The sequence below is a fragment of the Toxotes jaculatrix genome, chromosome 11 (assembly GCF_017976425.1).
Source record: "Toxotes jaculatrix isolate fToxJac2 chromosome 11, fToxJac2.pri, whole genome shotgun sequence".
NCBI classification, from domain to species: domain Eukaryota; kingdom Metazoa; phylum Chordata; class Actinopteri; family Toxotidae; genus Toxotes; species Toxotes jaculatrix.
Window position 1 is genome coordinate 25248192 of NC_054404.1, and position 23706 is coordinate 25271897.

General features: G+C 40.9%; 5 non-coding genes and 2 pseudogenes across 5 annotated transcripts; all 7 read left to right on the forward strand.

The window, feature by feature from the left end:
• Window positions 1-1450: 1450 nt before the first annotated feature.
• Window positions 1451-1534, forward strand: trnag-gcc. Its single transcript has one exon. It is a non-coding gene; the product is annotated as a tRNA-Gly (tRNA).
• A 6468-nt stretch (window positions 1535-8002) lies between these two features.
• Window positions 8003-8121, forward strand: LOC121190138 (annotated as a pseudogene).
• A 62-nt stretch (window positions 8122-8183) lies between these two features.
• On the forward strand, window positions 8184-8335 carry LOC121190146 (annotated as a pseudogene).
• Window positions 8336-8715: 380 nt separating this feature from the next.
• Window positions 8716-8830, forward strand: LOC121190147. The gene has a single exon (XR_005894942.1). It is a non-coding gene; the product is annotated as a U5 spliceosomal RNA (small nuclear RNA).
• Window positions 8831-9989: 1159 nt separating this feature from the next.
• Window positions 9990-10152, forward strand: LOC121190135. The gene has a single exon (XR_005894933.1). It is a non-coding gene; the product is annotated as a U1 spliceosomal RNA (small nuclear RNA).
• Window positions 10153-10719: 567 nt separating this feature from the next.
• LOC121190139 lies at window positions 10720-10910 on the forward strand. Its single transcript, XR_005894935.1, has one exon. It is a non-coding gene; the product is annotated as a U2 spliceosomal RNA (small nuclear RNA).
• Window positions 10911-11290: 380 nt separating this feature from the next.
• Window positions 11291-11405, forward strand: LOC121190155. Its single transcript, XR_005894950.1, has one exon. It is a non-coding gene; the product is annotated as a U5 spliceosomal RNA (small nuclear RNA).
• The last annotated feature ends 12301 nt before the right edge of the window (window positions 11406-23706 follow it).

Sequence of the window (23706 nt, forward strand, 5' to 3'; positions counted from 1 at the left end):
TATTATGCCTTGATTGGGTTGAATGATTTTTGCTTTGCATCTAATCTCATTGTGGAACAAACACTATTGATTTGCTCTAAAACATGAAGCAAAGAAAAAAGTGGTGTGGAGCTTTGTTTAAAGAAAACAATGGATTTGACTTTGTTCAACAAGGAATAAAATGATGCTGAGCTTCTGTAACACAACAGATTGTGGAGGATACTTTTGTTCCATTACTCTGTGTGAATTTACAGCAACCATAGCAGCTCATGCAGAGGCACATTAAAGGCTTTACCATGCACAGTGACTGTAACCCTGACTAAAAAACTAAATACCTGAGGCTGTGATGTTCCTGGTAAGTTTATCCTGCAAAGAAGATCAAGGGAGATCATGGCTGGATAAAGTCACTCTGGGCAGTGGGGGCAAAAATGATGTGTGGCCCCACCTGAGTCCTCTTTACCTCACTCTATATGTCCTACACCAACTAGTGATCTTATTATGGAAAACTACAAAGCCCCAGGTTTGATGTGTGTTAGTTTAAGATCATTACAAAACAGAGATCGAGAGGCTCTCTCTCATCATTTCATTTGATATTTATAAAACTGAGACACATTTCAAAACAACTGTAACTTGCAGTGAGGAATGCAAGGACCTATATATTGGGGAAACTAAACAACCTTTAAACAAACGCATGGCCCAACACAGAAGGGCCAGCTCCTCAGGTCCAGTATTGTTCACTTTATTGCTCTGCTTGCTAGAAAAAAAAAGAAGGGATTTTAAATCTCAGTGGGTCCAAATGATTGAAAATAGTTCTTGAAGAAGAAGAAGACTTGAAGTTAACACCACTGTTTTGCTGTTTCAGTCGTTCTCTCTCATCTTTTCTTGAAAACCTTCATTTTTGCATCCTGAGTTAAAAGCCAACACCTGGAAGTTACTCTTTAGTGCCTCACTGATCGAAAACAAGGACAATAAAAACATAAGCTGATTATTTAGGATTTATTCATACAAAAGTCAGTTATCACCATGGGTCTAAAAAAGCTACAGTGACAGATGCAAATAATGACTGGACCATACAGAAAAACATGTGTTTCTATCACATTAACCTGTAGCTCTTTCTTTCCAACACTGATGCATATCATATCATATCATATATCAGTACAGGTGAGTGATGTCTGTCGCATTCAACAACATAACTAGGAAGTCAAAGTGGAAGCACTGGGATCTAAAATCATTCTGGGACAGATGTGACTTCTCTCTGTTAGTTTCAACAACATAGTGTCTCAGTGTTCAGAATAAAATCCATAAATAAATGAAGATATTTCTGATATAACACATTCGTGCACACATGAAGACATTTTCAACAGCTAACTGTTGTTGTGAAGACAAGTAGTAAGTCAGGATGGCCGAACAGTCTAAGGTGCTGCGATCAGGTCACAATCTCCCTTGGAGGCATGGGGTTGACAATAACCTTGCATTGGTGGTTCAGTGGTAGAATTCTCGCCTGCCACGTGGGAGGCCCGGGTTCGAGGCCCGGGTTCGATTCCCGGCCAATGCGAAATACTTTTGGGGGACAGCCGTGGCGCAGCAAGTTAAGAGTGCGGCTTTGGACTTTGGATCAGCCTGAGATTATGTATCTGCCGGAGGGTCATGGGTTCGATTCTTCGACCAAGCCCAAAAAACGGATACGGTGGTGATGAAGGCCACCAGTGATGCCCCTCAGCAAGGCACCGATCCACCCCAGCTACCCGCGCGCTTCACTAGGCTGGGGCAGGGCAGCCCCCTGTAGTGCATGTGCATGCTTGTGTGTGTGTTTCATTCACTTTGTGTGGGTAAAATGCAGAGAGTAATTTCCCCAGGAGGGATCAATAAAGTAATTTTTTTAAAAAGTAACATCAGCTAACGATGTAAAGGTTTACATGACATTTGTTCATCACGCAGGTGACACAGGTCCAACGTGATGCCTGTCAGTCAGAGCAAGGTAAAGAGTGAAGCATATTTAATTAGAAACATGGAAAAGCACATGTTAAGAACTCTGTATGGAAACTTGCTTCACAAGTTTTCAAGCTATTTATATTGGGATTTTCACACGGTGACAGATGACAATTCATTTGTTGACTGACTTTAATAATATTAACCAGGTTCTGCTCCAGCAACGTTATCAAAGGTTAAACTGACCTAATATTATTTCATAGTCTTGCTTATAAAGAATATGTCAATACAAAGTGTTTACATTGGGTCAATATATTACTAATATATACATTAATATATTTGTAGCACTCTTGAAGAAAGCACAGAGCGCTGGGTAGTTGTATGTTGCTTTAATCAAACTGTAAAATGGACAAACAGCAGCATTATCAGTGATGAGCTCCTGTCTATGCATCATTGGAGCAACACAATCACGTGTCAACGTCCGCTGACCAGGAGCGACTCCAAACCACCAACTCCCTCTTGTGGTGAAACTACAACAGTACAATGCCTGTACTATTTATATTGGGCCACACTACTTAGTTATAAATAAATGAACAGCTGAGCAAACTAAATAATTAACGAGTATTTTAACAAATTTTAAAATTATACTTAAAACCTTTTTGTTTGACAAAGCTTCTAATTAGTTATAGTTACAGTTTTAGTTATTATGACTAAACCTATAGTTAGTCACAATTATTACTATAGACACTGTTACAATTTAGGATAAAGCCCATAGTAGGGCTGGCTCAGGCAACTGAACCATCCCTTAGTTATGCTGCTATAGGCCTCGGCTATGACCATGATCCCCTGCACACCTCTTCTCTTCTCTTCTCTCTTTCTCTCCTCAGACCCACTCTCACATTTATTAACCTTTATTGCATTTCATTAACTCTGTGTCCTCTCTGTCCCGTAATCCTGTGTTTGTTTCTCTCTGGTCTCTCTGTCTCTGTACCTTTCTGCAGGTGTCTCTGGCTCTGGAGCTGCATGTTCTCTGTCTGTGGTCCTGGCTCCACCCACCTGCTGCTGATCCATTTCTAACACATTACTATGTTTAATGTTCCACTCTGCTACAGATACATGTTGGATTAATATTCTGTGTATAAATTCAACACATGACACTTTGAATTAATTGCTGCCTTAAAACTGTAAAATTTTACAGCACACAGGCAGCAAATAATGTCAATGAAAAACATTTGTGAAATTGTATAAAACACTGTAAACAACACATTACTGCATAATAAAATGTCTGCAAATGTATAAAAAACTGACACATTTCTCTGTGGTGCATTGTGTAACTTGAGGTAGACGACTACTCACTTTACAGTTCAAGTATAAAACAGTAAGAGAACTCATTCAATTCAGATTAGAAATCAGATTATGCAACTGTCTGATACAACATAACATTATGAATCACAACCATATGACATCTGAGCATCAAACCATTTGAAATATCTTAATCTCTCCCTTTCTAGAATCAGTTCACTCTGTGTAGTGTCACTCACTTGGAAAGCATGGAAGTGATCATGGAAACAAGTTTCATGCTCAATCAAAACAAAAAACACTTTGTGCAAAATGATTGATGTTATTTTGCTGAACAATGGTTCATGTTTTCATCAGTACCAGTGCACACAAAGAGTCCAACACGATACTCAGCTCCACAGCATTTCACCCACTGTGTGAAAGACGATGGCTTCAGAATCAAGGTGAAGAGATGCTGTTATATCTTCAGAAAAATCCAGTGTTTCAACTGAACACATTTTAACTGGACCAGACTCAACTGTTTTTAAGGACAGGCATTCCCAGTGATAGCTGCTTGATAACCTGCTTGACAAATTCCTCTAAATTTTCAGTTGTATAAAGAACTACAGTATTTGGTTCACCACTCCCCAAAAGCTTGGCTATAACTGAAGCACACATGTCTTTGTTGTGAGTAGAACCTGAAGGACCTGCTTCAGTATTTTGGAAATGAGATGAAGTATTTCATCAGTTACAGACTGAGAATTGTTTACTGTCTCTGTGTCGTTGTTGAAAGGGATCTGGTTAGACACACTTGTGTTATCAATGGAGCTGTGTATCTTAATGAGATGTCTCCTGAATCCACAATAACTAGAGAGACTTTTACCTGGATACATGGCATGAATTCATTTGAGGTTCCTGAACAAAAGCAACACTGAACCAAAGGATGAATTACAGAGAAAACATCTCAACATTTTGGCTAAATAAGCTACTTATGGTTTGTTTAACAGCTTTGCTCTGAGCTCTTTTACTCTGTCTGCAAAAATGTGTACAGGCTGGAGAGAGCGTCATCATACTTCACACTGAAAACAAAATGTGACTTGAACAGCTCATCAAAAGCACCAAAGGATGTACATGACTGACATGACAGAAGCTTTTTGTCCAAGACAATATAAAAGGTGAAAACCTGGGTCTTTGAAGTTCCTGTGGAAAGAAGATATGACTGATGGGTTCCTTCAGTGGTCAGGAGATGATCCTCAAGGCTTTGGGATGACTGAAACAAGAGAAATATGTTTACAAAAATGTCTTTCTAAAACTCAGCAACATCTACAGTATTTGGAAGTTTTGACAAACCTTCTGAAATTTTACCAGATGATCCGTTGTCTCTCCGACGCTGATCTTTGTGGGACGCTTTCTTCCAGCTGGTTGTGGAGTGAGAAGATGAAGCAGCACCAGAAGAGAAGCCATAATGCTGTCCCACTCTGGGGACAGAGTGAAAAGTACTTTTACACTCATTATATATATTAAATAGTATGTTTATGATATTACTCTGTGCATTGTTCTAATGGTTTTATTATGATCTTAACCAGGGTCTGTTTTGACCGATTCTCAGGGGAGAAAGATAGAGACATGGGGCCTTGTCCTACCCCTCCATTTGTGTGTACCCCGAGTCCAACGGTACCACCCTTAAGTCTCTAGGACTTAGGGTTCCAGAATTATGAGCATTTGAAGTTCCTCCATATAAGTGAGTTGGGAGCGTGAAAATTTGCCTAAGTGTGAGAGTCCAAAAGTGATCCCCCAGAAAGTGTTTAGGAGCACGTTTCAGAGTCTAAGGAGTTGTTTGGACCCCCCTTTTTGTGGTACTTTTTGTAAAGTTGAAGTTGGTGTTTAGGGTTGCTAAGAGTGTACAGGGCTTCGTGTTTTAACCAGGGTCTGTTTTGACCGATTCTCAGGGGAGCAAGATAGAGACATGGGACCTTGTCCTACCCCCCCATTTGTGTGTACCCAGAGTCCAACGGTACCACCCTTGATTCTCTGGGACTTAAGGTTCTAGAGTTATGAGCATTTGAAGTTCCCCCAAATAAGTGAGTTGGGAGAGTCAAAATTTGGAGTTTTAACCAGGGTCAGTTTTAACCGATTCTCAGGGGAGCAAGATAGAGACATGGGACCTTGTCCTACCCCCCCATTTGTGGGTACCCCGAGTCCAACGGTACTACCCTTGAGTCTCTAGGACTTAGGGTTCCAGAGTTATGAGCATTTGAAGTTCCTCCATATAAGTGAGTTGGGAGCGTGAAAATTTGCCTAAGTGTGAGAGTCCAAAAGTGATCCCCCAGAAAGTGTTTAGGAGCACGTTTCAGAGCCTAAGGAGTTGTTTGGACCCCCCTTTTTGTGGTACTTTTTGTAAAGTTGAACTTGGTGTTTAGGGTTGTTAAGACTGTACAGGGCTTGGAGTTTTAAACATTTACACATATAACAACTATTAATGGCCCAGTCATTATAAATCTGTGCTGGAGAGCAAAGCAATGTTCAGCCCTCACACTGTATCTTAACTGCAGACTTAAGTGGCCTATTTAGACTCAGATGCTTTTGTAAAATAAATCAATAAAAACACAATAAATTGACGACTGTTGGACGACTCACATAACTGCATTACTATTCTGATGATAACTGTACCTGCTTCATCAGCAGTGTCAGATCCTTCATTCAGGGCAACTTTCAGTTGTTGTTTTAAGAGAGACGTCTCTTTCAGGTTCCTGCCTCCTTGATAACTTTATCTTTAAAACTGCTGTTCCATTTTTCAAGGAACCTTGAAGCAACCTCTGCTCCAAACATCAGTGAGAAGCCTTGCAAAATCTAAATAAAAAGAGAAAAACATTTTCAAATGTTTAAAATAAACCAATATTTTTACAAAAAAATAGTACATCATCTGACCACTGTGGGTCATGAAGAATCTGCTGAAGAAGGTTTTTATAAACTATTTACAACTACTCTTAGATCTATGTTGTAAGCAAATACATTCATCTCATACATGTACATATTACTTGCATTTTTTAGGAATTATGTCAAATAAGGATTAAAATCTAGTTGTATACAAGTTGGAAAACAATTACATTTTTTGCAAGGACACTGTCCATCAAAGGCTGGCATCCAGAATCACTTGTGTCTCTGCTTAAAGTGCTTGATACTGACGGTGTATCTGTCAGACTTGGAGAGGAGGAGCCTTCACACCCTTGCTGCAGGACACTTAGATCTGAAGATTACACACACACAAGTATAAGGCAAATAAAATCTAAAGTCCAGCACATTAAAACTATATCACATACCTGGCTGGATATTACCTGTCTCAAGACAAAACATTACCATTACCTATAACTCTGCTTACCACAAGTAGTGAGGGTCACATATTCTGTCAGGTCTGAACAATCAGCCAGGTTCATAGATGCTTCAGTAGATGGGAGGTCTGAAATGCAGACAACACATACAGCTTAATATGAACTGATTAAATACTGTACTTTGGAATTCTTATCATCCACTTCTCACAATCACATATTTTTGTCTGTGTCAAGATACAAATCTCTCAAAATATAAGTGCAGCAAAATATGAATTTTTAAATGTCAGTAGATAAAGTGAGAACAATGACAAAATATCACACATTTAAAGTACTTTTTGATAAAAATCATGCTCTTACCAGCCTTGTGACGACGTTCCTTGTGCTGCTCATGCCGCGATAAAATGTGTTGTGAATTCCAGGGGCAGAGTTAAAACCAGATCCTGAACACCAGGGTGTACACCTTAACACAAACTGTAGTCAGAGTTATAAAATAAACTCCAGAAATGTAACTCTTTCACACTTTTTTGCCTGACTCCAGATTTTAGTACTTTGTGAATTTGCTGTGTGTTAGTACATGTAGTTGTGTACAGTTCAGCTGCTGCTGTCCTTGGTGCTAAATTCACCAACCCAGCTGAATGGTCCTGAGTGCTTATTGTTGTAATTCATTTGGTATTTTTGAGAAGATTGAATATCATTAGTATGGGTTATGTTTTGGTTAATGTTAGGCTTTCAGTTATGATGTGTCCTCATAACTATATTAAGACAACAATGTGTGTGTGTGTGTGTGTGTGAGAGAGAGAGAGAGAGTGTTTGTCCTTTGATGCATTTGATGTATCAACATTCTACAGTCTGATGTCACAGGCTGCAGTAAGTGGACACACAGCCAGAGACAAGTTCAGAAGTCAAACAGGAGCAGAAACAGTTGGACTGGACAGGACTTGCTCATGACTTAGGAAGAAAGAAGCACTCAGATATTTCTGCACAATTATTGACAAGGAAGGGAGGAGCTACTGCTGTTACAAGAACAAGAGGAAACTACAGGAAAGTCCAGATCACCTCCAAGGTTTTCAGTAAGTCAGTACATGTTAGTAGTTCATGTTAGTGTTTAGTTCATTTAGTGAAATGTTTTGTTCAGATGATTTGTTTGTTAACTTGATGTGATATTTAAGCACACAAGAACATGATGTTCAGCCAAAAAGTGTTTGGGCACACACACAAAAAGTAGCTGTTTTAAATATTTCCATCTTACATCTTACATCTTACTCAATGTTGGACAGGAATGGATCTATAAGTGATCAGACTCAGTAACAGCCTTTATCAGATGATGGATAGTCAGAGAATTCTCGTCAGGTGGATAAGGTGATTTTTGATTGCTTCTTGTGCTTGGATTTGTAGAGAAATCCAGATGATTATTGTCTCTATTAAACATTGGATTTGTTAGTGGCGTTTTAGCATGTATAAAGAGACTTTTTATATGGGTTGGTGTTGCTCACGGCTATACCACCCTTGGCACGCCCGATCTCGCCTGATCTCGAAAGATAAGTAGAGTAGGGCCTGGTTAGAACTTCGATGGGACACCACCTGGGAATACTAGGTGCTATAGGCCTTTTATCTCCATTTTTGATTCACAATAAACAAAAAAATATCATCCCTAAACTAGTGTGGTTCATCTCCATCTTGTGACGTGGCTTTGTTGATTTAGAGTTATATGTCAACTTATTAAACCCATTTTTAGGAGAGGGAGCTGAAAAGGGAGCTTGCTCCGCTCACTCCACACATCAACCTGGCATTGCAGTGCCGCTGGGAACGGTGCATCTTTCTCTTGCTTTGTAGAAAATCAAGTTTTGACACACATGTTTAGTTAGGAGTCAAACTTTTACAGTGGCTGAAGGAAAATGCGTTTAAGTTTTTATCAAGTGAATTGTGCACAACCAGTCAGTTGATTTACTGATATCACCCAGGGAACCCAGCTCAACAACACAGTGCACCTCAGCTACGATGATTGGTCGCGGACTCCCTGAAGACGCCTGATCGTTTCCCAGACTTTGTAGTCTCCATGTAAAAGCCAGGCCTGGATTTTTCAGGCTGGAGGTGGTGGGGAGGCTGGGATTTAGCACGCGGCAAGCCAAGGGAGGCGCACCGCGACGGTGGTAGCTGGGACGACTAGGGTCCTCAGCTGCTCTCTGAGACAGGCCCGTTCTGACTCTTGTTTCTCTTCATAACGCACAAGTCTTTCGCCTTTTACTAAAGACTTCCGTGGAGAGGAACACCAATGAGTTGAAGTTATTTTTGGCTGGCTTGGCCTTATGGCTGAGCCTTTTGAGTTGGTGAAAAGTCAAACATCTTTATAGAGCGCCACAAGTGTGAGCTCCCCTGTCCGACTTTGCTCTTTCTTTGCGGAAGAAATGCGTGCTAGGTGTTGTCATTTCGCTGGTATACTTTATTTTTAGGCTTTGGTGGGGATGCTGGCGTCTTTGAGACAAGAAAAGTGTACATGATGACAATAAAAAAAGAAATAACGCTACTGAATGAACTTATTTCTTCAATATGACAGATGATGCTTGAAAAATATACAGTTGTAAGAAGCAAAGGAAACAAGAGAAGCTTTTACAAAAACAAGGTTCATGCAGCATTTTCACTTTGCACTCATCAAACACACATTCACAGATGAATACATGACTTTATGTGTGTACAGGTCTAGTGTTTTTTTTTTTTTGTATTCTTTGACAGAGGCACAGGTACTGACATAGGTCTGAGATGCTAAGAGAGAGAGAGGTTAGGGCGAGGGAATGCATTATGCCAGAGAGTGTCCTCACCAAGATATAAGTACCAGTATGTGTGAGTGTGTGTGTGTGTTTGTCCTTTGATGCCTTTGATGTATCAACATTCTACAGTCTGATGTCAGAGGCTGCAGTAAGTGTACACACAGTCAGAGACAAGTTCAGAAGTCAAACAGGAGCAGAAACAGTTGGACTGGACAGGACTTGCTCATGATTTAGGAAGAAAGAAGCACTCAGATGTTTCTGCACAATTATTGACAAGGAAGGGAGGAGCTACTGCTGTTACAAGGACAAGAGGAAACCACAGGGAAGTCCAGATCAGCTCCAAGGTTTTCAGTAAGTCCATACATGTTAGTAGTTCATGTCAGTGTTTAGTTCATTTAGTGAAATGTTTTGAAAAGTGTCCCACGTGGGCCTTTGCTTTCTTTCCCAAGAGACAGCTTGACTAGTGGCATTTCACACAGTGTTCCTTTGTTTTTGGCAGAGCAGTGCATGATGGGTAGATCCAACAAAGCGCGTTTGCCGCACGCCGCAGCCTATTTGCAGCAGTGTTTGTATCTTTTCAGCCATAAACGTAACAGACAAAGGGGAGCTGAAGCTCATGGCACTGAAATGTGGGATTATGCATCGTGGGCACCGTCAGCCAGAGTGCTGTGCCTGGTGAGCACCACCCGCTCTCTTCCAACTGCAGCTCATGCTTACCTGGCAGGGGAGATACCATGATCAACAAGGTGGTTCACCCAGGGTGAGGCTCAGTCATTGCGCTCCGGCTGTGCTGATCCCTGCGAATTCCTCAAATGTGGGAATCTCGACTGTAAATTTCTGGTAGTGGGGGACTGCGTTCGCGCTCTTCTCTGTTGCGTGCGTGTAGAAGAAAACACAATGTGTCAGGAATTCCCATGTGCTAACCTGTTGAAGGCTCTCCGTTTTGTGAAGTGGCTTTGTTGATTTGGAGTTACATGTCAGCTTTTGCAGTCTGTCCACAAAGCGGCAGTGTTGCTCTGCAGAAGCTCTCTGGCGTGCGCTACAGAGTGGCGTGTTTAGTCATGACAATTCCCTGTGTTCCCATTGGAACTGGGGAAGTGGGCATGGCCTTTCCATGACAAAATGAAGTGTGAGCTCTCCTGTCCGACTTTGCTGCTTGTTTGTGGAAGAAATGTGTGCTAGATGTTGTTCTAGTATGCTTTATTTCTAGGCTTTGGTGTGGAACAGCAATGAGTTGAAGCTATTTTTGGCCGGCTTTGCCGTATGGCTGAGCCTTTTGAGTTGGTGAAAAGTCAAACATCTTTGTATAGCAGCAGGGAAAAGTACACAGCAGACAGATGGGTGGAGTTGCTAAGTGATAAGCTGGCTTACAAACGGGACACCGCGACAAGTGACGGTTGTACCAAGAGCTTGATTTGGACGTCAAAGGCTTGGGCCTCATCGCTTCTCGGCCTTTTGGCTAAGATCAAGTGTAGTATCTGTTCTTATCAGTTTAATATCTGATATGTCCCCTATATGGGGATAACGTATTAAACCCATTTTTAGGAGAGGGAGCTGAAAAGGGAGCTTGCTCCGCTCACTCCACGCATCAACCCGGCATTGCAGTGCCACCGGGAACGGTGCACCTTTCTCATGCTTTGTAGAAAATCATGTTTTGACACACATGATTAGTTAGGAGTCAAACTTTTACAGTGGCCGAAGGAAAATGCAGCTAAGTTTTTATCAAGTGAATTGTGCATAACCAGTCAGTTGATTTACTGATATCACCCAGGGAACCCCGCTCAACAACACAGTGCACCTCAGCTACGATGATTGGTCGCGGACTCCCTGAAGACGCCTGATCGTTTCCCAGACTTTGTAGTCTCCATGTAAAAGCCAGGCCTGGATTTTTCAGGCTGGAGGTGGTGGGGAGGCTGGGATTTAGCACGCGGCAACCCAAGGGAGGCGCACCGCGACGGAGGTAGCTGGGACGACTAGGGTCTTCAGCTGCTCTCTGAGACAGGCCCGTTCTGACTCTTGTTTCTCTTCGTAACGCAGAAGTCTTTCACCTTTTACTAAAGACTTCTGTGGAGAGGAACACCAATGAGTTGAAGTTATTTTTGGCTGGCTTGGCCTTATGGCTGAGCCTTTTGAGTTGGTGAAAAGTCAAACATCTTTATAGAGCGCCACAAGTGTGAGCTCCCCTGTCCGACTTTGCTCTTTCTTTGTGGAAGAAATGCGTGCTAGGTGTTGTCATTTCGCTGGTATACTTTATTTTTAGGCTTTGGTGGGGATCAAGGATAAAGGATCAATGAACTTTATTGTCATACCAGGACATTTACATGTTATGGTACGAAATTAGTACTCAGGTCCCAGTTTAAGCCATTCAGAGCCGTGAACAAAATGAAGTATAAACATAAGGGCAATAGTATAAACATTAGAGTAGAAAAAAATAAATATAACATTAGAGAAATTAAAAATAAACATTAGATATTAAATATATAAACATTGTGAAATTAAACAATTAGCAATTAAATAGAGTAAAAATAAGATAAGGTAAGGAAGCCGAAGTTAGCACGTGCATAAACACTCATGTGCAAGTGGGAGGTAGTGTTAGTGCAGAGGTAGCCATGTATTGCACCTAGGGAACAGATAAAGTGTTGTAGTGCTGTCAGTGTGTGGTGAGGGGGGGGGGGGGGGGTCTACACGGCAGGGCTAGAGTTCAGCAGTCTTACAGCTTCAGGGAAGAAGCTGTTCCTGAGCCTGGTGGTCCTGCTCCGGATGCTCCTCAGCCGCCTGCCTGAGGGGAGGGGTTGAAAGAGACTGTGTGCGGGATGGGTGGAGTCCTTCATGATGCGGAGGGCCCTCCCTCTGCATCGTGCTGTGTAGAGGTCTGAGGTGGTGGGCAGGCTGTTCCCCACAGTCCTCTGTGCAGCCTTTACCACCCTCTGCAGAGCCTTCCTCTCAGCAGCAGTGCAGCTGCCATGCCACACAGTGATGCAGGTGCAGAGGACACTCTCCACCACACAGTGGTAGAAGCTCCTCAGGACTGAGCCTCCAAGTCCAGCTTGCCGCAGCTTCCTGAGGAGGTAGAGACGCTGGTGGGCCTTTCTAACCAGATGAGATGTGTTGGTGTTCCAGGTGAGGTCCTCGGTGATGTGTACACCCAGGTACCTGAAGCTGGAGACCACCTCCACAGCTGCTCCTCCGATGTGCAGGGGGGGGAGAGGGCGCCTGTCTCTTCTGAAATCCACCACCATCTCCTTGGTCTTTTTCACATTGATGCAGAGGTTGTTGTTTCTGCACCACTGCTCCAGATGTTCCACCTCCTCTCTGTACTCTGACTCATCGTTGTCAGTGATGCGTCCCACTACTGCTGTGTCGTCCGCGAACTTCACTATATGACAGCTGGGGTGTCTCGCCGAGCAGTCATATGTCAGCAGGATGCTGGCGTCTTTGAGACAAGAAAAGTGTAGCACGTGGGCCTTTGCTTTCTTTCCCAAGAGACAGCTTGACTAGTGGCTTTGTGGACAGACTGCAAAAGCTGACATATACAACTGCAGCTCATACTTACCTGGCTGTGTTGCTGTGCTGACCCCTGCGAATTTGAATGTGAATGTGACCTGTTAAAAGCTCCAGCTTCAGTAAATAGATTTTTAACCTCCAACACTTTGCTCTGAAGAGTCAGTGACAGGCAGCTGAGTGGAACCAAGCAGAGAGGAGAAGTCAGTCATTGTGACGTTCGCCTCCACACTTCACACACTCCTCACACAACTACAAAGCAGGTGGAGAATGTGTAACAGTGTGTGTATATGTGTCCTTTCACGGACACAAATATTATCACTGTTATATTTGGAGGAACAAAGTGGTAACGAGTGATCTCACAGACACAGAGAGCAGCAGTGTGGACAGTCTGTAGGAGGGTGTGCATGTGTTTGCCTGAGAAACAAGAGAATTTTGCTGTTTGAGTGTGTTTCTGACTTTAGGAGCATGTAGAAAGTTTGCTGGACAGCTGTCCTCCCTCCCAGCCTGTCTTCTGTCAGAGGGCTGGAACTGCTCTCTTGTGTCCTCTGTCTTCTGTCCTTCAAACCAGGACAAAGCTCCATGTCTCCTTTAGTCTTCTCGCTGTCATTGTCCTGCTGTCTGCTGTGACAGAGTAACAGAGCTTTAAATAAGATCTGTGATATTTTACTGAAACCATTCTGAACCTTCACTGATTTATTACTTTTATTTCATGCATCCAGGTAAAGAGATATGTTTTCTTCATCTTGAGTCAAATCATGAATGATTTATTTTCATCTGGTTTACTTTACTTTTCAAAAACTGTGTGAGCATCTGGAACATGAAGATGAAGCTAGTTGCTTTAATCTCTGCCTTTCTTGATAAGAATCATTTCTTTGGCACTGACAGGCGTCTGTTGATGTTGCAGCTTCAGTAATTATTCATCTTTTTCTCACCCTCCTCCGTTTCCTCCTCTCATCAGTTTTTCTTCTACCACCTGCTTCTTCTTTGCTCTTCTAACTGAACAGTGACAGACGTTATTCTCTCAGGTGTGAACCAGTGTGCAGCTGCTTGTGCAGTGAATAATGCAATGATGAGTCTGATTATGCAGCAGGTAGTTGTTCATTCATCAGCCCAAAGGTTAAATTAGCTGAAACCAGACATTTACTGGTTTGATTCACATGAACAGAGTTTTGCTTTGGGAAATTTCCAAGTCACAAGTTTGTAGTGGATGAAGATTCTCTCCACATTCTGATACATCCACTGATTCATTTTATCTGATTTTCAAAAACCTCTGAAAAGAAGAAAACAAAGGAAAATGTTCTTCACAGCTGATTTTAGTCTTCAAATATACAAACATTGTTTCTACTCTTTCAAACAGTAAAACAACAGAAACATTAAACTTCTCTTTTTTTTATTACATAAATCATGATGAATTATCATTGATGTTTATTCCTCAGTGCTGGTGCAGCTGTTCGAGAAAATGATTTACATTCTGCATCTACATGCTGCATGACTGTGTTTGAACTGGTTTGAAGTCCAGACTTAACTGGCTGTGTCATAAACCACAGTGTTTGAAGAAGGATGTGTGCAGAGCTACAAAGCTAAATGACTTAGATTTGTTGGGTATTTGGTTGATTGTCGACTGTCGGACATGACACAAACCTAACATTTCCTTCAGCATATGAAATGTATTCATTTTTTTCTGAAGCTTATGTTTTAGACTGTTTGATCAGTGCCTTCATTTCTATAAGTATAGTTGTTTTGAACATACTGCAGTGACTCAGTAACTCAAAGAACTTACTGCTTTTCTCAGATGAATAATCAAGTGATCCAAAAAAAAAGTCCCTTAGTCATTCATGATAAATGTAAAATGAAGAATCAGCTTTGTTTTCATGGTTTCTTTCACTGACTGAACACTCAGGACAAGTATCAGGTAGTTTTCACAAACTATGATGGGGGGGTTGTTTAGCAGAGACTTTGACCTCCATGTGGAGGGTGTGAGGAAAGTGTTTCAGAGGCCGAAAGCCTGTTGAATCAAACTCAGACCAAAAAAAATTTACTTCTTTAAAAAGGAAGTATGGAAATATTACACTCAACCAACACCAGGGAAGGCAGTCTGTAAGATATGCAATGAAGGTGTCAGCATGGGAGCAACAATAGGAAAAAACAAAAATACTTCAAACCTGTGGTCCCATCTTAGGATTCATCACCCTGAGTTGTATGAAACAGCACAGAAGAAACGGGAATCTGAACCTCATCGTGATGAGGACATGTTTCAGAAACAAAGAAAGTAAAACTAATGAACAAACTAGTCATAGAGATGATAGTCACTGACAACCAGCCGTTTACGGTGGTGTCTGATGTTGGCTTTGAGCGCCTCATGGCTGCAGCAGAGCCATGACATGCACTGAAAAGTGAGAAGTATTACCGAACTGAAAAACTGCAAGAAGTTCACTACAAGGTTGTGGACAAGATCGAAGCCCTGATTCAACCAGAGAATGCTGGCAACTCTCACTCCTTCACAGCAGACTGCTGGTCTGGTGTGACAGAGTCTCCCATGAGCCTGATATGCCATTTCATTGATGATGAATGGACAAGAAAGCAGATTGTCTTAAATACAAGAGTGCTGCATGGGTCTCACACTGAGGAATACCTGAATGAGACATTCCTCAGTATGCTTGAGGACTGGAAGATAAGCAAAGATCGTCTAGCACTAGTGCTTCAAGACAGCGGAGCAAATATTGTGAAGGGAATGAGGCTTGCTGAACTCCCAGACCTCAGCTGCACAGCACACACCTTGCAACTTGTGGTGAATGATGGTCTGTCAAGTGAAAGAGCCGTCACAGTTGTCATTGCAATACTTAAGAAGTGTGCCACACATTTCCACCACTCCATTCTGGCCCAACAGTGTTTGAAAGACATTCAGAGGGAACTTGGCCTGACAGAGCACAACATAATCCAGGCTGTTCCAATGAGGTGGAACTCAATGCTCCACATGCTGCAAAGAATGCTGGAGCAAAAGCGTGCGCTTACCATCTACTGTGGTGAACATGGAGGATTTGCAGGTCCCACTAGTCTGATTTAACTGAAACTCTTCTCCCAATAGAGGAAGTTACACTTCAGGTGAGCCACAGCAACTCATCAGCATCATCCCATGCCTGACTGTGCTGAGGGGCCATCCACAAAAGGCATCAGAACGCTCAGGCAAGCCATGAGGGAGTAGAAAAGAAAGTAGAAGACACAAAAACTGTGGTGCTGGCCTGTCTCTTAGATCCTCGTTATAATTGTCATGCATTCTCCTCTGCCACGACATTGAGCAAGGCCAAAGGATGGTTGAAAGAGGAAGAGGACGCTGCCACACTTCATTTAACTTTGTTGAATCCATGCAGAAAGTTCATCTGCTTTCTAGGCTTTTATCTCTGATCACTTCTGGATCTGAGCTCATTCTTGTACCATCAGCACTAAAATAATCAGCCCTGATGAGGAGTATTACTTCCCATCTTTTATACAGTACATGAAGTTTTCACCTCATTTTAATATAAGCTCAGAGAACTTTTTAATGCTGTTGCACCTTTGACAGTTAAAATACCAAAACACACCTGTAATCTGAAAGATGGAGTAGGAAGCTGATGGTGAAAGTTAAAGATGAAACTATATCATATTCTGTGACACAAAACTTTCTTTGTTTGATTCTATATCTGTTTAAAAGTTTGTGTTTTAACTGTATTTTTCTTTCTCCCACTTTTTTGGGGCCTCCTGTCTCCTGATCTCCTTTGTCCTGGATCTTCTTCTTTGGATCCAGAAAATGCAGGTAAAACATGACTTGTTTTTTCATCTGGTGTGTGAGTTGACATGAAAGTGCATTTGTTTGTGGTTAAGTTTGTGTTTGGGGGATTTCCTACGTGTGTTTATAGATACAGATGAAGGTATCAGGTCATTCCATTATCTGATGATCTCTACCTGTTAAACCATCCAAAGCAGCTCTGCAGTGTTTCCATCTGTGTTCATGTTGCTGTTTGAGGGTTAAGACTTGGTTTCAGGGTTAGAATTGGGTTTTGGTTAGAGTTAGGGTAAGGGCTAGGGAATGCATTATGTCAGCACAAAGACATAAGTACCAGTGTGTGTGTGTGTGTGTGTGTGTGAGTGTGTGTGTTTGTCCTTTGATGCCTTTGATGTATCAACATTCTACAGTCTGATGTCACAGGCTGCAGTAAGTGGACACACAGCCAGAGACAAGTTCAGAAGTCAAACAGGAGCAGAAACAGTTGGACTGGACAGGACTTGCTCATGATTCAGGAAGAAAGAAGCACTCAGATATTTCTGCACAATTATTGACAAGGAAGGGAGGAGCTACTGCTGTTACAAGGACAAGAGGAAACTACAGGAAAGTCCAGATCACTTCTTTTGGTTGCTCTACTTGTCTACCAGACATTATGGTTTGTGTTTATAGTTTGTACTTTGAGATATCAGCCCGATCTCACGGTTTATTGATCATTTTCAGTCTGTATAAGAGGTGTGTGATGTTACTGCCAGTGCAAATCAAACATTTCCTGCTGTTGCTTCTTCAGGTTAAAAGTTTTCCACTGGAAAGTCAGATGCTGCATTAGTTGTGAAAAAGTTACGTTTTTTTTTTTCTTTTTATGGTTCATATCACGACTTCATCTTTCTGTCCTTTTTAAAGTTTCTGATCTTTACATTAAGACAGAATGTTTATCAGAACAATTGTGATAAACACACTCATTTTTCCCACCTCACTGTCAACTCTTTGAGCTCCTTCACCACACGATTCCTCATTGTTCTTGGCAAAACTTCATACTCACACAAACGAGGTGTGAATGTGTGAGGATCAGGTGCTACAGACAGATGTTCTGTTGGACTGGAAGAATTCTTTTTTCTGTCAGTAACGACACTGAAATCCATCCCTGCCTGACTGTTCACATTGTTCAAACTCAGTTTTACAGATTTCCTGTCATTAAAACCTGCTGGTTCAGCTGGTAATGGAGTCCAAAACAACTTTATTCAGCCTGTTTAAGCACATGTTAGACTTCAACTACTAAATTCTCACACACAATCAAATATAGCAACACATTTCCTACTTCTGCTCCAGGAAGCCTGAACTCCTCATTGCTCCTCTTCACAAATGAAACTAGTTTCAAAGCTTTTCTAGTCAAACATGACAGGAATTTTTCACACTGACATCAGGAGGAAAGAAACACCGTGATCTGGACATTCATTAGAAATCAAGACACCTAGAGGCACAGTGTGAAATGAATGAGAACTTTCTCACTAATGAGGGAACGTAATGAAGAGGACTTGTTTTTTCCCACAGTGATAAGACTATTAGCAGAAGTATAAAACCCAGGAACTGCATGCAGTTAGACATTTCACTGAACTGGCAGTTGTAAATCTTTTGTCTTGTGATGTAAAATGTCTTTTGATGTTGGAAAAACCTTAATATTCTGTAAAAAAATCATCTTTACTTTCAGTGAAAGTGTTTTTGACTGAAGTTTTACCATCGAAAAATCATGTAATTAGGTTCAAATAATTGAATATAAGCTATTTTACAGTGATGGTACAGGTTCATAGAATAGAACAAAAACAAATGAAGAGGTTATTAGTACATGACACTGCAGTCAGCTGATGTCTGTCTATCTATAAATCTATGTGATACATCAGCCTTATCTACCATCAGATATGGAGAGACGCAGCAGAGCACTGGTTCAGCTATCCCATGTTCTAACATGAAGTCTCTCTACTCTTCCATCTGTTGACTCTTTCCTACCAGCAGCCAGTAGGAACGTGGTTAATATACTGAGCATCCCCCACATCCATGTGATGCTGAATCAGGCTGGTGTGTGATGGTGTATCTGAGAAGAGAGACAAGAGAGAATTAAACAGCTTCACTGGATCTTTCCTCTGAGTGTGTGATAGATAATCTGACCGACTGTCTACGAGGTTTAGATGCTCAGAATAGTTGAGTCTCCCTGTTTAGGTGAAGATAAGACTCCAACGAGCTGAACAGGTTCAACTGTCTGTGGAAACTTCAGAGGAAAAGTGAGCACAGTGATGGATGAAAAAACAGAAGTGAATATTTCCACCAGACTCTGCTAAAGCTCTTTACCTCTGTTATGAAGCCATTAGAACTGATCCTGCTGCTTCTTCTGCTGCTAAAGCTGCTGAAATACTGAAATATCACTACAATCATTACACCAACTGTTACCACTTACACATGTTTATGTTTCTGTTGTCAAACAACTGAACATGATTGAATTTTGCAGCTTAATATTTGGACATGGACAACTCTAAATTCACTATGTAAGACATGAAGATAGAAGGCAGAGTGGGTTAGCCCAGTAATAAAACCAAGCAAAGTACTGTCACAAAGCTTCTGTTACCACATGAGCTACAAATGTGTATTTATGCTGATATGTTGTAATGAGTGTGTCTGTGTTGAACTGTGTAACAGAAGGAAAAAGCTTTAGGAGGCTCTGGCCCTCCCTCACCCTGTGACAGTGTTCCATCCAAATACATGTCTCCTATTGTTCATTCTGCAATGTTTCTATCCAACTCTTCATAATTCAATATATTTAGACAGAATCAAATCATTCTGATATTACTTACAAACATTATGAGACTGTATGTTTAGACAATACTTTTCACATCTTCTGAAGTCAGTGATGTGTGCACTACAGCAAAAAAAGGATTTCAATGGAGCAATGTCTACAGAGCCTGTTACAGCTCTTTGCTTCTTCTACACAGTCATTATGACAAGTTCACCACAGAAAGAGATAAAAATATGGACTCAATGTAGAAAAAGAAGCCAAAAAATGCCACCTCTGTAAGACTGTTAATACATTTTATATTTTAGAAAAAAAAATTATTTTGGCTGGTAAAAAGCTTTAGTCAAATGAAATTAACTTAATAAACACATAATGTTCTGACTTTGTCAGTGTTTCAATAAAGTTATGTTGTGTTGTGTGGGGTTGAGCTCCACCTAGTGACGTTTTCTGCGTACTGCAGCTTTTCTGCCGGACTCTGGTGTGTGTAGCGATGTTCGAGTGCTCCACCACAAAGTTGATTGTCGAGCCTTGAAATGGAACCGTCGGTATGAGTGGATGCATTTTGTTTGTTTGTTTGTTTGTTTGTTTGTTTGTGGCACTGAGGTCTTATTTGAGGTAGTGTTTAAGATGTTTATTTTAAGATTAAGAAAACATGCTAATCGCTCAGCTAAGCACTAGCAAGAAGCTAGTTAAGCCATTATGGCTAATTTACTTTATTGTTTAGCCTCATTGTGTGTTCTGATGTGAACTGTAGTATGTTTGTAACATGTTGTGTATCTATTTGTGTTTCAGTTTTACAAAAGACATAAGAAGAGTCAGTAAAGCAATAAGGAAAGTCTACTGGGTCTTTTTATTTATTTGTTAGCTATCTGTCAGTCAGGACAGAATACATAAAGTACAACTACTTCTCCATCTATGAGGTGTTAATAATTTGATCACATCTGACACAGCAGCTGCTACTGTTAAAAATCCAAACTCTTTATAACTGTTGCAGCAACTGTTGTATTTAATAGATGATTTATTTAGATTATTAATATGTTTAGCACTGCTGTTTCTGACACAACCAAAGTATTATTAAAGCTGCTACAAATAAAGCTACTACTACTCCTACTGATGAATGAATGAATTGAGTTGTATTCTAACATGTTCACCTCTGCTGAACACCTAATAATATAATAGGTCTTTAGGAGGGTCTACACCACCACCATTCATACGTGTTGCATTGTTTATTCATCTGACAGCTAAATGAATGTGTGTTCCACTGGTTTCAGGCTCCAGAGCTCAGGAGATGTGAAAGTTTCGGTTGTAAATCACTCACATTCATTCAGACTGTGAGACACAGAAACTGACATAATCAGAGCACTTTAAATCTGTGCACTCCTGACCTCTAGTGGCTGGAGTCAGTGTGACATGCTCTCACATACACCTTTTAATGCATGTGTGAACTTATTCATCAGTTAATAAATTTTAAACATTAATTGAAAGGAAAATGGGAAATTTATCAAACAAAAAATTCTGTAGATGAACTAAAAATTAGGTCAGAAAAAACTAAAAAAATCATCCAAAAAAAAAAACATTTTACTTTTGATTGGTATTTTCTGTTGTGTATGTTCTGTCATTATACTGACATATGAACTGTGGGAAGAACATGTTGGGATGGAATATTGTCTGTAGACCCTCCTAAAACCTCTGTCATGGAAGTTATGCCAATTTGGTCCCAATCGACAGAATTATTACATTTAGAAATGTTTTAAATTATTGAAATACTGAGCTTAATACTTTGGGACTTATGTACTAAGATACACTAAACCTATATACATAGTAAGGTGAATTTGTTTTTTCCTTTTTTTTGACTGTAGAAGAAAAGAAAAAGTTTGAAGGAAGGAGTTGGAAAAAAGACTTACCAATATATTTTTCTCTTTTAAAAGGTTTTAAAGAAAGTGCTATTAAATACTATTGAGAGTTCAAACTTATCTAAATACTACAAACAGTTAAACTTATCTTACACACTAAAGAGAGTAGAAGCATATCTAAATACTAAAAAGAGTTGAAACTTTCTACATCTGTTTACTAAGATGCAATTTAGAAGGAAGGTCAGACTGGATCAGCTACACCCTTTAGACTGCTGCAGCAGAGTGGGACAGTGTGTGGTGACCACTGAGCCAGGATCAAATGCTTCTGACCAACACAAAGACAGGAGGCAGGTGAAAACCAACACTCGTCTATACATTTAGAGCACTGACCTCCTGCTGGACACTGTCCAGTATGGCCTCAACAAAATAAATTTCATCTCCAGCCTTCAGCCATCAGCACTGACTAAGTGTAACTCTAATGCTGTCATTTTATTGGCTAAATTACAAAAACACTGTATGAAACAATCCAGTGAATCTTCTAAGGTTGGTGGTAAAGCAATGTAGTGTTTGGAACACACACTGGCTGAGTAACAAAAATATAAACACCACACAAGGGTTAACTGGAGGAACTATGACAATGTGTGTCCTCTGTCCTACACTGACACTGATGCAGTCCTCATCTACTTTGACATCAGCAGACAAGAGACATGAGACAGCACTTTCAAGAAGGTGAGTGTTAGGAAGCAGTGATGTGTTGGTCGAATGAAACGGCTCTTAGAGCAGAATCTTTGAAGTGAACGAGCTGAGCCGACTCCTGCCTGGGAGCCGGAGATGCCAGGAGATGGGGATTTGTTTTTGTACTTAAAATGTATTTTTTTGTTCTCTGTTCCATGTTGAGTATAATAAGCCATATAAATTATAAACTTTTGATATAACGTATGTTTTGTACATTAGTAATTCATTTTAAACATAATTTTACATTGTTATAGTAATACATTTATTTAAGGAGCAGTCCCAGTAGTGCCACAGCTGGACACATCCCCCACACGTTTGAAAAGCTTGTTACGCCCCTGCGGTATTCCCATCACTGTATCCCACAGTTGCTGCAAGTTTACTTTCACTTTCACTGACGTTTGTGGCGCAGATGATTTTCTCTGTCTGAAGGTAAATGTCAGCACTTTTAATGTTTTACTCGTCAACACTTCCTGTAGTTAACTGAATTATCTGATGGTCGAGTTTTTAGTGTTTTATTGTGTGTGTTTTTTAATACTGCGTTGTGGTGTTTAGTTGTGTAGACTCTGAGTTGTCACTGTAAAGTCGGGATGAGGCAGGAAGAGGTCCGTCATTATCCGCCATGTTGTGTGGATATCTGCAGTAGAAGCGGTGGAGTCAGAGTAGAAGCAGAGTGAGCTGATGGTCAGTAGCTGAACACGGAGCCTTTGTTAGTCTGTGGCTCCACTTACTGCTGACTGAAGGCAGCTTTTCCTGCCTGAATCAGCCTGTGGAGGAGGCGGACCTGAGCCGCTGCTCTCCCGCAGTCTGAGCCACTAAATGCGGTCTGAGCTCGGCCGGACAGCGGCTGGAGAACAGCTCTGACTTCCTCTGTCATTATGTGGTGGGGAATACTCCCCTAGTCGAGGTGGAGCTGCATCCTTCTTCAATCTCTTTTGTTTGAATTTTTTTAACCAACTGGTTTACGTTACATTTTTCTTTGTTGATTATTGTTATTGCTTATTGGGTTACATTACATTTTTTTGCTATTATCATTGTTTATTTGATTATGATTTAATTTTGTTTTGAGATTCTTAACTGCATGTGAGTTAATACACAGGGACACTATAGACTGCACCGTTTGCTGTGAGGTTGCTGAGGTTGAGTTTGATTTGCTGCACCAAGGGTGAGTAGTGGTAGCACTCCTGGCACTCCTTTGTGAAGTCTGCCTCTCTGCATGTGGCCTCTGCCTAATGTTTTAACTTGAATTTTAAAACCTTAAATATGTTGTCCTTTTTTCATTTAATGTTGAGGCTTCCTCTTTTTAGTATATAAATTGTAATAAAGTACATTTTAACAATTTCATTCAGTTGCAAATATTCTTTTCATCTGCTTGTAACCTTTTACTTTCTTTTTCAGCAGTTCCAGTCCCTGCTTGTTTTTTTGATTATTAAATACATTTATAAATCTTTCAACTCACGTCTCTGCCTCAGTAATGTAGTACCTGTGTGTCTTGTACTTTCACTAAGTATTTATGCTAGGTATTTCTTGGGGTGCAAGTCCCCAGATGGCATTGTCAGTAATCTCAGTCCTCCTCTTAGTGTCCCTCGCCACAATTAGATGAACTCTACGGGACTGAGCTCAGAGGGACTGACAGGGTTTTTCAGGCTCTATGTGATTTTCAGAGAGACAGTTAACACTCCATCCACAGAGTCAGAGGCCTTCTGGTCCTATCAGGACAAACTCTACCTGATGAATTAGATGATAAAGACCCAAATCCATAAATACTCTCACAATTATAAAAATATGCAGTTTCCCC